The 14,430-nt window shown below is 41.0% G+C and overlaps 1 pseudogene; it reads right to left on the reverse strand.

Annotated features, from left to right (window-relative positions):
• Positions 1–3,069: 3,069 nt before the first annotated feature.
• Positions 3,070–4,802, reverse strand: LOC111549787 (annotated as a pseudogene).
• Between the last annotated feature and the right edge of the window lie 9,628 nt (positions 4,803–14,430).

Here is a 14,430-nt window from a genome sequence, read left to right on the forward strand (position 1 = left end):
CTTCTGGGATTTATTTTTTCCTTTTTTTTTTTTTTTTTTGAGATGGAGTCTGGCTCTGTTGCTTAGGCTGGAGCGTCGTGGCGCTATTTTGGCTCACTGCAACCTCCACTTCCCAGGTTCAAGTGACTCTCCTGCCTCAGTCTCCTGAGTAGCTGCGACTATAGGCGTGTGGCACCACACTCGGCTATTTTTAAATTTTTTTTAATTTTTAGTAGAGACAGGGTTTTGATGGGTTTTGCTATGTTAGCCAGGCTGGTCTTGAACTCCTGACCTCAGGTGATCTGCGCTCCTTGGCCTCCCAAAGTGTTGGGATTACAGGCGTGAGCCATTGAGCCTGCTCAGATTTTTGATGCTCATTTTTTTTAGGACGGGTCGGTAGTGCATGAATTAGTTTTCTGTTTTGTTTTGAGACAAAGTCTTACTCTGTTGCCTAGGCTGGAGTGCAGTGGTGCCGTCATAGCTCACTGTAACCTCTAACTCCTGGGCTCAAGCGATCCTCCCACGTCAGCCTCCTGAGTAGCTAGGACTACAGGTGCTCGCCCGCATGCCTGGCTAATTTTGTATGGTTTTATTTTTTTAACTCGGAAACCTAGTTGATTGTATGTTATGGGCTGAAATGTACTCCCTCAAATTCATTAGGGCTGACCCCTAGTACCTCAGAATGTGACTCCTGGAGATACCTCTTTAAAGATTCTCAGAGTAGATGACAGAGTGAGACCCCATCTTACCAAAAAAAAAAAAAAAAAAAGGAAGAGAAAATTTGGACAGAGATACAGAAGGAAGACCATGTGAAGGCACAGGGAGAAGATGGCCATCTATCAGCCATGAGAAAGCCGTTAGAATAAACCAACCCTGCTGACATGCCACCCAGTCTGTGGCATTTTGTCATGGCAGCTCTAGAAGATTAATGCAGAAAACAGTAAGAAAAGAGCTTCTGGCCGGGCACGGTGGCTCACGCCTTTAATCCCAGCATTTTGGGCAGCCAAGGCAGGTGGATCACTTGAGGTAAGGAGTTCAAGACCAACCTGGCCAACATGGTGAAACCCTGTCTGTACTAAAAACACACAGAAAAATTAGCCGGGCTTGGTGGTGCATGCCTGTAATCCCAGCTACTTGGGAGGCTGAGGCAGGACAATTGCTTGAACCCGGGCAGCAGAGGTTGCAGTGAGCCCAGATCATGCCACTACACTCCAGCCTGAGTGACAAAGTGAGACACTGTCTCAAAAAAAAAAAAAAAAAAAGAAAAGAGCTTCCTTTTCCACTTCTCCCTAGTTTGAAATCCATGAGGTATTTAGAGCTATGACAACCATGGATCAATGAGGTGAAAAGAATAAAGACACAAGCCAGCATGCTAAAGACACAGAGAAGACAGAACCCAGACTTTTGTTACATTTTAGAGAAGCTGAACTAGGGATTGACGCTCTCTAAATTTCTGCTAGGTAAACACTGAATGTCCCTGTGGTTTAGCTACTTTTAATTGCCTATTCTGTTAGTGGCTGCTGAATGCATTCCCAATACAGATGCATAGCTGTCTTGTTTAACTCTCTAGTCTTAGTACTGAGAACAGTGTCTGACATGCAGTAAGTGGTCAAAGAATATTTGCTGAAAGAATAGGTCGGGCATGGTGGCTCACGCCTGTAATCCCAGCACATTGGGAGGCCAAGGTAGGCAGATCACTTGAGGCCAGGAGTTCGAGACCAGCCTGACCAGCATGGTAAAACTCCATCTCTACTAAAAATACAAAAGTTAGCAGGGGATGGTGGCACATGCCTGTAGTCCCAGCTACTCAGAAGGCTGAGACAGGAGAGTCGCTTGAACCCAGAAGGTAGAGGTTGCAGTAAGCCAAGATCGTGCCACTGCACTGCAGCCTGGGCGACACAGTGAGACTCTGTCTCCAAAAAAAAGAAAGAAGAGAGTGAATGGATTTTAGATCAGACACTAAGAATCATACCTTCAGAACTGTGAGAAAATCAATTTCTGTTGTTTAAGCCATCTAGTCTATGCAACTAGTCTGGTTGCAACAGCCCTGGAAAACTGACATGTTTTGTTTTCTTTCGGGGGCTCTCAGGGCAGGTTCCACATAGATTAGAATAACTTTGCTTATGTTCCTTCTGTCAGTGTTGTAGGGCATCTTTGGGGTCATGCCTTAGATAATAACAACTTACCATTCTTGTCTTACTCTAGTCCATTAATCTTTTCGTTATTGTTCTTCAAAAATATTTATTAATAATTATTATTATTTTTGAGACAGGGTCTCTCTCTGTCACCCAGGCTAGAGTGCAGTGTGTGATTTTGGCTCACTGAAACCTCTGCCTCCTGGGTTCAAGCGATTCTTGTGCCTTCTCCTGCGAAGCTGGGACCACAGGCGTGCACCACCATGCCTGGCTAATTTTTGTATTTTTAGTAGAGATGCAGTCTTGCTATGCCGCCCAGGCTGATCTCAAACTCCTAGCCTGAAGCAATCCATCCCTTGGCCTCCCAGAGAGTTGGGATTATAGGATTATAGGCGTGAGATACTGTGCCTGGCCCATAAACCTTTTTGGATAGTACCTAAAGTTCTTCAACCTTAGGCAATAAGATTATTAGATTAAACTCAGTGGGTATTTTACTCTAATGAAGGGATCCAGGTGGAAGGAAGAATTGATTTACTTATTCAATAAATATTTTTTGGCTGCCTACCATGTTCCAGGAATTGTGCTATGATCTAGGTGTTGGGAATATAGAAATTCAAACTAAAAGTTCAGGTTCTCATGAAGCTTACATCCAACATGTGTATATGTATGTGTGGGAGGGGAAGATAAAATATACACTTAAATAAAAAAAAGAAATAATATGTCAAGAATAAATAAGGCAAAGTGAGGGGAAAAGAAGGCTGAGAATTTAAAGGATGGAGTTATGTTGAATTACTATATCTTATAGGAACTAAATGACCATTATTCAGAATAAACATGCCAGAAGACAAAGATTTCGTAGATAATCAGAAATAGAAGATAATGAAAACTTTCACTTCCTTTGCCTGAGGTTGTTTTATTTTTACTAAATTAACTAATTGATCAATCTTTCTAGATTTTATTTAAATGCAATGATTGAGGATAGATTTGAGATCTTGTTGAATGCAGCCATATCCATGGATTGCATATAGTTCTCAAAGCAGTGATCTGCTCCTACCGCATTATCTATTCCAACTTTATCATCTTCAACACGATATTTGAAGTTTTAAAATTCCATAGCCCACTGGAACTAGTACGGAGGAGCCCCAGACTAAGCGGTCTGCTTTAATTCTTCTGACTCACTTCTCTAATTTTTTTAAAAAATTTTATTTTAATAGCTTTTGGGGCCGGGCGCTGTGGCTCATGCCTGTAATCCCAGCACTTTGGGAAGCTGAGGCAGGCGGATCACCAGGTCAGGAGATCTAGACCATCCTGACTAACACGGTGAAACCCCGTCTCTACTAAAAAGATACAAAAAATTAGCTGGGCCTGGTGGCATGCGCCTGTAGCCCCAGCTACTCGGGAGACTGAGGTGGGAGAATCGCTTGAACCCAGGAGCTGGAGGTTGCAGTGAGCCGAGATTGCACCACTGCACTCCAGCCTGGGCAACAGAGTGAGACTCCGTTGCAAAACAAAGCCAAACAAAACAAAACAAAGAACTTTTGGGGTACAAGTGGTTTTTTTGTTGCATGCATGAATTATATAGTTGTGAATTCTGAGATTTTAGTGCACCCATCACCCAAATAGCGTATATTGTCTTAATATGTAGTTTTCTTCCTAGCGCCGCCCCCTTCTGAGTCTCAAAGTCCATTACATCACTTTGTATGCCTTTGCATACTCATAGCTTAGCTTCCACTTATAAGTGAGAACATATGGTTTTTTGGTTTTTCACTCCTGAGTTACTTCACTTAGAATAATGGCCAGCAGCTTCATCCAAGTTGCTGCAAAAGACATTCATTCCTTTTTATGGTTGAGTAGTGTTCCAAGGTGTATATATATATATCCCACATTTTCTTTATCCACTCATTAGTCAGTGGGCACTGAGGTTGGTTCCACATCTTTGCATTTGTGAATTGTAATTGTGTTGCTATAAAAATATGTGTACAATTTTTTTTTTTTTCATATAATAACTTCTTTTCCTTTGGGTAGATAACAAGTGGTGGAATTGCTGGACCAAATGGTAAATTTACTTTTAGTTCTTTAAAGAATCTCTGTACTGTTTTCCATAGAGGTTGTACTTATTTACATTCCCACCAGCAATGTGTAAGTGTTTCCTTTTCACCACATCCATGCGAAAATCTATTGTTTTTTGACTTTTTAATGACACTCCTCTAATTTTGCCATATCTGCCTCATTATCACAAGGTTTCACATCTAGTGAGATGAAAGATGGCAACAGGGGCAGGTTTTTTTTTAGGGGGGCTTTCTTTGATTCATACTATGCAGGATATTCTTCCCTTTGCCTCTTTGATTCTTTACTTTCCTCCCCCTCATCAAATCCAAATAGATAAATGTCATCGTCATCTTCACTATCTGTAGCTCCACTTCCTCTAGTACCTTCCACATTAGCAGGACCATACTTGCCCAAAGCTTTCTTCATTCCTGCTAGGCTGGCTTTTTCCTTTTCGTAAGTCTTGATGTAATTATACCAATGTAGAGCATGACACAAGTTGCCAAACAATGGACTAGAGACTGCTTCAATTACTGCCACATCTGCTTGTGATGGCACATACCCCTTGTTGCAGCTCTGGTCAGCCAGGTAATCATTGTTCACCTGGAGGCCAGTGGGGCTTTTTGGGTCTCTGAAACCCATGGCATCAGCTGCGTCTGAGAGCTGAGTAGCAGCAAAAGGAAGGAGCACAGGTTGTGGATGCCTAGCGCTAAGAGAGGAAACAGGGTTGTTGTAAAGAGTGAGTGGGAGCAATGACCTTAGGGAAAAGGTCCCCACTAAAATGTAAACTTCATGAAGGCACAGTTTTGCTTTGTTTTATTCCCTCCTGTATCTCCAGTGACTAAAGAGGTACCTGGCAAATAGTAAGTGCTTGATAAATAATTGCTGATAAATGACTAAATGATTAGAAAATAGGTGATTTAGACTTTGTAAATATGGCCAAATCAATGAACCAGAGTCCCAGATTCTTCATCTATAAAATGAGGAGTACAGATTGCGCACATTTTTTTCTTTTTCTTTTTTGAGATGAAATCTCACTCTGTCATCTAAGCTGTACTGTAGTGGCACGGTCTCGACTCACTGCAAGCTCCATTTCCTGGGTTCATGCCATTCTCCTGCTTCAGCCTCCCAAGCAGCTGGGACTACAGGCGTCCGCCACCATGCTCAGCTGATTTTTTTTTGTATTTTTAGTAGAGACGGGGTTTCACCATATTGGCCAGGATGGTCTCCATCTCCTGACCTCGTGATCCGACAGCTTCGGCCTCTGAAAGTGCAGGGATTATAGGCGTGAGCCACCCCGCCCAGCCTTGGGTACATTTTAGGATTTCATTTAGCTCTAACATTCCATTGCTGGAAAAAAAAAAGTTGTTACTGTACCTCCTACTTCACTTTATCTACTTTACTAGGTATATTGTCATTGATTGGCCAGAAAAATTATAGTGAATGTTGTTTGTCTTTCCAGCAGCTAAGAGTACTTAAATTTTCATTTGAGTCTCCCCTGCTGATATGCTTTGAAAGCAGTTGATCACCAGAAATGGACTGTGATTGACCAAAGCCAATCTCAGTAAGCCCATCTCCCTTGATGCAGTGATTGGTTGAGGCCTGGGTTCTCTAATCTAACCAGATAAGTTAGCATTTCTGTGTCAGAAATGGACTCCTGTCTCCAGACAGGCCAGTGAGTTATAGATAAAGGAATTTTTGGGAAAAGTGTTTCTTGGCTCTTCTGAGAGTACAACTGAAAGACATGTTCTCTCTTGTCTGTATACTTTTATATGTCTGTGTAAGCTTGGAACCATTATAACCACTGTGGTATCATGAAGGTTGTAAACCTTGGAATAAGCTTACACTGTAGAAGGAAAAGCTGAGAGAGGAAAAATTAAGTCTTTGATAAAATCATTGAATTCCTGCATCAAACCAACCGTAAAGCACACCCTACCTTCTGAATTTCTAGTTCATAAACCAATAAACCCCTTAATTGTTTACTGAAACTTGTCTTTGATTTTTGCAGTTTTCTTTGAGGAGATGAGTTTAAATTCTTGAATCTTTAGAGTAGGATGAACTGATGATCATCTATATGATTAGAATGAGCCATACATGGGGGTGGTGAGACAGCGTTTTCAGCTTGGGATTATTTTTGGCTCTCTGTTCCTCGGAATACTTCTTTCCAGCTTACCTCTCACAACCCCACCTGGGTGATGTAACTCAACCTATTTAGGGTGGATGATGGAAATTTAGATTTTTTTTTTTTTTTCCCAGAATGTCCTAGGGCCCACGGGAGTATTAGGGAAAGCAATACATGAAGAGTTGCACTTAGTTACCAGAACATTTTCATCACCCCCAAAAAGAAACCATGTATCCATTAGCAGTCACTCCCCACTGTGCTTCCCCCAGTCCCTGGCAACCACTAAAGTACTTTCTGTCACTATGGATTTGTCTATTACCCATTTATATATTTTAAATCTTTTTTGGCTTAATAATTTACTAACCTCTTAAAATCCTCCCTCTTTGCTCTAATGGCCTTTTGGTTTAACTTAAATTAGACTGTCAACTAACCTGGAACTCTTCAAATTTAGGTAGGTTCAGTGAATAGCTATGTATTTGATTCCATAAATCTTTATAGTATAAGATATATAAGACTTTATGTTCAGTTATTCCTTTTTTATTTTGTTTTTTTCCTTTAAGTTCAGTTCAAGAGTACAGAATACTGAAGAAGGAAAAAGAATATGAGAAGTAGGAGGAGGATGAGGAGAAAAAAGAAGATGAGTAGAGGGAGGAGGAATATGACAGTATCATAGAGAAAGGAAAATTTTATTGATGAAACCAAAGAAACAGCCACTGTTGGATTCTAGAAAACATTACCCTCCTCCTCTGCAAACAAAAAGGGATGAAGGCTGGGTGTGATAACTCATACCTGTAATCTGTAATCCCAGCACTTTGAAAGGCCAAGGAAGGAGGATTGCTTGAGGCCAGGAGTTTGAGACTAGCCTGGCCAACAGAGTGAGACCCTGTCTCTACAAAAACAAACAAACAAACCAACAAACCAGAATTAGCTGGGCATGCTGGTGACACACACCTGTAGTCCAGGCGGAGGTGTGAGGACCTCTTGAGCCTAAGAGTTTGAGACTGCAATGAGCTATAGTCACAGCACTGCACTACAGCCTGGATGACAGAGTTAGACCCTGTCTCAAAAAAAAAAAAGAAACTCTCCATTTCCATGTTAAACCCTATTTCCTTTCAATAAGCCATCTGATCTGGATATGTGAACTTTAAATGTGTTATTAGCCATGAGAAAAGAAGATACAGCAATTTCATCATTTTGGGAAATGTAAGAACATCCTTTTACTTGGTAAAGTTTAAGAGATCAGATACATGTTTTTACGTAGAACAAAAGAAGAATGATTAAATGTGATATTACAAGTTTTATTTTATGAAGGTAATTTATGATTAAGAATGATGACATAAAACCAACTGTTCTAGAACAGCATGTAACAAAGCTAAGTCTATTGTCTGTCTTTTCTGACTTTTAAGCTTATGAAACTTTGTTTTGTATTATTTCCTCAAGGAAGATTAACTGAAATTCTGTATATTAAATTTTAACTCTAAAATAGCATTCCTATCACAAACTGTAGGTGAGAAATGCTGCTTCCAACAGTTTTGGTATCAGAAAAACAGTAGAGCAAATGTTAGAAACAAATTTAAAAAGAGAACTTATTTTCCATCTGCCTAGGCTTCGCTGTTAGGAAGATTTCAATTAAAAGCCATAATAGCTTCAGAGTAAAGGATGCTTATTTCCAAATTTAGATGGGAACAATAACATAAGAAAGGTAGAAGAAGCAGTTATAGAGGATTAACAGAAGAATGATGAAAAAGTGTTTATGATGAATTAAAACCGATGGCAAATTTTGTAAGACTTCTTTTCCTAGATGATAGGGTCTAATTTCTCTTCATTGAATCTGGGCTAGTCATAGTGATTTCCTTGATGAATAAAGTTCACTGAGTGACTTCCAAGGCTGGGTCTCCTTGCAGCTTCACTCTTGGTCTCTTGGAATGTTTGCTTCCTGTGCTCTTCAGACTCTCCCCTCTTGAGATGCTATGTCTTGGAGTCTAGCGGCTACTCAGTGAGAAGACCCAGCCACATGGAGAAACAGCATGCAGGTGCTTGAGTTAATAGCTCCAGTTGAGCTCCTAGCTGAAAGCCAGCACCAACTGCCAGGTATCTTTGACATCTAGCCCAGATGAGCCTTCAAATAATTGCAGTTCCAGTCAATATCTGACTGCAACTGTAGGAGGGACTCTAAGGAGAATTGCTCAATTAAGCTCTTCCTGAACTACTAACATCTCACATTGTAAGCAAAATGAAATGGTTGTTTTAAACTATTAAATTTTTGGGTAATTTGTTATGCCACAAGAGTTAATGGAACAGTCCTGATTTTTTAAACTGCTCTAACAACTTCTGTCACATCAAGCTTTGTATGCTGAGGTTGTTAGATTTGCAAGGATAGGAGAATACAATCTGAAAACTTGCAATAAACAAGTCATGTAATTATGAGGTAGCACTATCCCACCAAGGTGAACTTTTAATGATTTTGTTGCTTAGTGAAGAATCTCCTTAAGCCTCTCTCTTATGGCTTCATTACATCTATCAGTAAAAAAACAAAACAAAACAAAAAACACACCAAACCAAGATAAAACAAAAACCCTACATAATAATGTCCTTTATTTCCACTCGGCTCTTGATCTGAATGATGTTAGATGGAAGGGGTCAGTACTCTGCCTGCTTGAACTTTGCTACTAGCCACCCTGCTTTTTCCTTCTCCTCTGAAGGCTGCCTTTGATTTTAGCACTCCTTTGGCCTGCCAGAATTTCAGCAGTCCCAGTAGGTTCCAGGGCAGGCTGTTCTGAGCATGACCTGCTGGCATCAAAACTGGTGTGTGACTAAATTCTGATCTGCCCAAAACATTTTCTTACTTTAGCAACAACAGTTGTTGTTGATGTGCTGCTGCTGCTTTTTTAAACTTAGTACTTGGGGTTGTTAACTACTATTAGTCCAAATATTAGGAATGTGTTTTTGGTATATCAGTCAGTCCCTGCCCCCTATCTAGTATACTCTATATGAAGTTTGAAACATATTTCAGGCCTTATTTCAAATACCTCTTTACTGGCCTAGGATAAGAGACAAAATTTATACCAACCTGTTTGAAATATTCGATTGTATAAATGCCTCATTCTTTGATTCACCATTGGGTCACTGAATTCTATTAATCATCTCAAATACACACATATCACTTTCCCATGATTTGTAATAACTATTAACCAGAAACATACCATGCTGGGTTGGTATGATATCTTTGGATGTCAAGTATGTTGGGTCTCTACGGGTGGTAATAGAGGGCAATTGGGTGTCTTTTTTTTTTTTGGCGGATCTATTCATTTAATACAGAAGTTGCAAACCCAAAAGCCACTGCAGCAGTATGCCAATGGGGTTGGCATGGGGTGTTAGGGTGTGGGGACTATGAGGTATATGATGAGGTATATGAATGAAGACAGTAAATTTGTAAATGCATTTTATTGCAGCATTTCTGCATCCCAAAACAAATCCTTTTTGACACCTCAGTTCTTACACTTGTTTTGTCCTTATAGAGGCCATTGTTCTTACAGTGGTTTGTTTTATAATGATGTTTTTAGTTGAATGTCTACAATGGAGACAGTTCATTTGCATATTAAACTCGTAGGAATAATTATTGTTTCCACAAATAAATATTCTTTGTCTCATTTTGCACAAAATCCATAGGGAAGTCAACCTTTCATTTTCTCCTTTTCTTTTATTTTCTTTTCTGTTCTTTTTTTGTTTGAGACGGAGTCTTATTCTGTCACTCAGGCTGGAGTGCAATCTCAGATCACTGCAACCTCTGCCTCCTGGGTTCAAGCGATTCTCCTGTCTCCACCTCTCAAGTAGCTGGGATTACAGGCGCCTATCACCATGCCCGGCTAATGTTTTACTTTTAGTAGAGATGGGGTTTCACTATGTTGGCCAGGTTGGTTTCGAACTCCTGACCTCAGGTGATCCTCATGTCTCAGCCGCCCAAAGTGCTGGGATTACAGACATGAGCCACTGCGTGTGGCCCAATTTCCCATTTTCTTTTCTTTCTCTCTCTCTCTTTTTTTTTGAGATGGAGTCTCTCTCTGTTGCCCAGGCTGGAGTGCAGTGGCATGATCTTGTCCCACTGCAAGCTCCACCTCCCAGGTTCATGCCATTCTTCTGCCTCAGCCTCCCGAGTAGCTGGGACTACAGGCATCCACCACCATGCATGGCTAATTTTTTTGTATTTTTCTAGAGACGGGGTTTCACCATGTTAACCAGGATGGTCTCGATCTCCTGGCCTCATGATCTGCCCGCCTTGGCCTCCCAAAGTGCTGGGATTACAGGCATGAACCACTGCGCCTGGCCCATTTTCCCACTTTCTACACAGACATGAATGCAAAGAAATATTTCTGTGTTCTAAGAAAGTTGGCTGTCCACATATAGTGATAAATGGCAATCCATACTTGGTTTGCATGTTAGAGAAAAACAGAAAGTGGTAGTTACTGGGTTGAAATGAAAAGTGTAGGCAGCTTCTTAAAAGGACATTGTCACCCAGTTCTACCTATGTGTCATGTGTGAATGTCATAATATGAGCCAAGTTCTCCCACATTGTCTGATTTCCCATGGAAAGTAGGATTTGAGATAAACATGTTCTTATTCCAAATATTGGCAACCAAGTCAACTTATAAATAAATGAGTGAGTTAAACTCAGTACATTGTGACAATAAATGACTTGAGGGCTGCCAATAGAGCATGTATCTTTAAAGGGTTGTTACAGTTTTGGGCTTTCCACATGATTATGATGTATATCATTATTAATAGCAAACATTGAGCAGATATAACCAAGGACAATTTTCTAGAGAGAGACGTAACATGTGTGAGACAAATCCAACGTGGAATATACAGAGGCGGATAAATGGGATTAGGACTACTTGGACCCCAGTCAGGAAGAGAGCAGAGTCTTCTCTCAAGTATATCTGCCAAGGATTATTCATCTGTTTCACAACAATGAAGGAGTAAAAATTGATTTGAAATCTATTAAAATATGCTTCCTCCAGACAATTATTTACGTATAGGTTGTGGACTAGAGGTGGGAGAGCAGGCCTGGTGTGGCTGAGACGTTGGTCAAGAACTGACTTTAAACATGAGCTAGATTTTTGGTTTTTTTAGACAGAGTGTCACTCTGTTATCCAGGCTGGAGTGCAGTGGCATGATCTCAGCTCACTGCAACCTCTGCCTCCTGGGTTCAGGCTGTTCTAGTGCCTCGGCATCCTAGTAGCTGGGATTATAGGCATGCACCACCATGCCTGGCTAATTTTTTGTATTTTTAGTAGAGACGGGAATTCACCATGTTGCCCAGGCTGGTCTCGAACCCTTGAGCTCAGGCGATCAGCCCGCCTCGGCCTCCCAAAGTGCTGGGATTACAGGCATGGGCCATTGTGCTTGGCCTACTGAAAGATTTTTTAATGAAGCTGTCTCCTGGGATATTCCCGGAATTGAGTCCAGGACAGTATGTCAAACCGCTTCCTTTCCTTGAGCTCAGTTAATTGGTGGACTTCTGCCCTGGCTGAACTGGGAGATCTGATTTTTCACCTCATCCTAATTTGCAGAAATTGCCAAAACTTTTAAAATGTGGCCTTGAATTGGGAATAATTTTTAAGAAGGGAGCTGTCTTTCCGCTTTCAGTGTTTGGTGGAATAAGAGGATTGTCCCAAAACAGTGGCTGTAGATATCTATGTAGTCTTGCACTAGTATCAGAAGGCCCAGCTATTCCAGAGATTGACTGTCTCTGGGGAGCTCATAGAGATAGCAGATTCTGTTCATACCTGAGAGTGGCATTTGAGTGCTTTACCTAGGCACCCAATGTTGAAGCACTTCAAGAATCACTAAAATCCAGTCCACTTTGTCTTGAAGATCCTCAGAATCTTAATTTATTTATTTATCTTGTTATTTCTCCACCTTTAAAGGAACTTTGGAATCTTGATAATATTTCTTCATGCACTCCTACCCCCATTTCTAATTTTGAATAAACTTTCAACCAAGACAGGGCCAGTCCTGATTCAACCAAATGTAGGCTGAAGGGCCAGAGTTTGGGATGGGGATGCTTTGGACAGGGAAATAAAATAAGCCTTCTCATTAGACACAAGAATCAGCAAGTATGTGCACTATCAAAAAACACAAAGGAATTTAAAGATACAAAGTACAAGGAGGCAAATCAGAAAGATGGCTAAATCTGTAGTTGCAGAGGCAAGAATAAAGTTAAGGTGAGGATTAGAGAAAAAGAAAATAATCCTGGATAAAACAGAAGTGAGATTTCTGGTGAGGGCTCTCTTCCTGCTTGTAGACAGCCACCTTCTTGCTGGGTCCTCACATGGTAGAGAGAATGTGATTTTGATATCTTTTTGTCTTATTGTAAGGGCACTAATCCCATCCTGAGGGTCCCCACCCTCATGACCTCATCTCACCTTAATTACCTTCCAAATGCCCAACTCCAAATACCATTCATTGCACTGGGGGTTAGGGCTTCAATATATGAATTTTGGGAGGCCATAATTCCATCTATAGCAGGTAGTAAAATGAATGTAAATCCTCATTCCATTATATTGGTTTACAGTTTTTTTTTTTTTTTTGACAGAGTCTTATTCTTGTCACCCAGGCTGGAGTGCAGTGGCAGTGATCTCAACTCACTGCAATCTCTACCTCCCCAGTGCAATTGATTCTCCTGCCTAGTGTCCCAAGTAGCTGGGATTACAGGCGCCTGCCACCATGCCCAGCTAATTTTTGTATTTTTAGTAGACACAGGGTTTCTTCATGTTGGCCAGGCTGGTCTTGAACTGCTGACTTCAAGTGATCCACTCACTTGAAGTGATCCACTCACTGACTTCAAGTGATCCACTCACCTTGGCCTCCCAAAATGCTGGGATTACAGGCATGAGCCACTACTCCCAGCCTAGTTTACTGATATTTAGCTAACTATTGCATAATCTTCAACAGTTCCTAAGTAGAGATCTCTTCCCATTATCATACATTGCTACCTGGATTGAAAAGGCTGAATCTGGGCCAGGCACAATGACTCATGCCTGTAATCTCAGCAGTTTGGGAGGCCAAGGTGGGTGGATCACCTCAGGTCAGGAGTTCGAGACCAGCCTGACTAACATGGCAAAACCCTGTCTCTACTAAATACAAAAAAAAAAAAAAAAAAAATTAGTCGGGTATGGTGACGCATACTTGTAATCCCATGTAATCCCAGCTGCTTGGGAGGATGTGGTAGGAGAATCACTTGAACCCGGGAGGCAGAGTTTGCAGTGAGCTGAGATTGTGACATTGCACTGCAGCCTGAGAGACAAGAGCAAAACTCTGTCTAAAAAAAAAGAAAAAGAAAAAGAAAGAAAGAAAGAAAAGAAAAGGCTGAATCTCAGCTGCATTTAAATTTAAGGTTTTGGGATTCAGAGTCAATAACTTCAGATGAGTACCCTTCTCATAGAATTTTCTCTTCACTCTACTTATTTCTGTCTAGATCCCTTAGGAATGTTCTTTGGTGTTCTTCTTGTGCCCCTACTGAGAATGACCTCAAAGCGGACGTAGTCTATATTATATTTCCATCTCCGGCAGCTCCGCGACCAAGAACAAACAAGCCCCTTTTCAATTTTAAGGTGTATTCCTTATCAGAGCAAGGAAATGGGTGGGGATTAAAATGCCCTAGTAAACTATGAAGAGTCACAAGCCTTTAGAATCATTACACATTTATTTTTTCAGGTTAAAATAAAAATATATATACTTATGTATCTTCCAGGTAATATAAATAAGTCATAGTTTCTTTTCTTTCTTTTTTTTTGAATTGAGACAGAGTCTTGCTCTGTTGCCTAGGCTGGAGTGCAGTGGTGCGATCTCTGCTCACTTCAACCTCTGCCGCCTGGGTTCAAGCAATTCTCCTGCCTCAGCCTACTGAGTAGCTGAGACTACAGATGCACACCACCATGCTAGGCTAATTTTTGTGTATATATATATATTTTTTAGTAGAGACGGGATTTCGCCATGATGGCCAGGTTGGTCTTGAACTCCTGACCTCAGGTGATCCGCCCACCTTGGCCTCCCAAAATGCTAGGATTACAGGTTTGAGCCACTGCGCCCGACCATAAGTCTTCCTTCCTTCCTTCCTTCCTTCCTTCCTTCCTTCCTTCCTTCCTT

This window comes from Piliocolobus tephrosceles, chromosome 5 (genome assembly GCF_002776525.5).
Source record: "Piliocolobus tephrosceles isolate RC106 chromosome 5, ASM277652v3, whole genome shotgun sequence".
In the NCBI taxonomy this organism is placed as follows: domain Eukaryota; kingdom Metazoa; phylum Chordata; class Mammalia; order Primates; family Cercopithecidae; genus Piliocolobus; species Piliocolobus tephrosceles.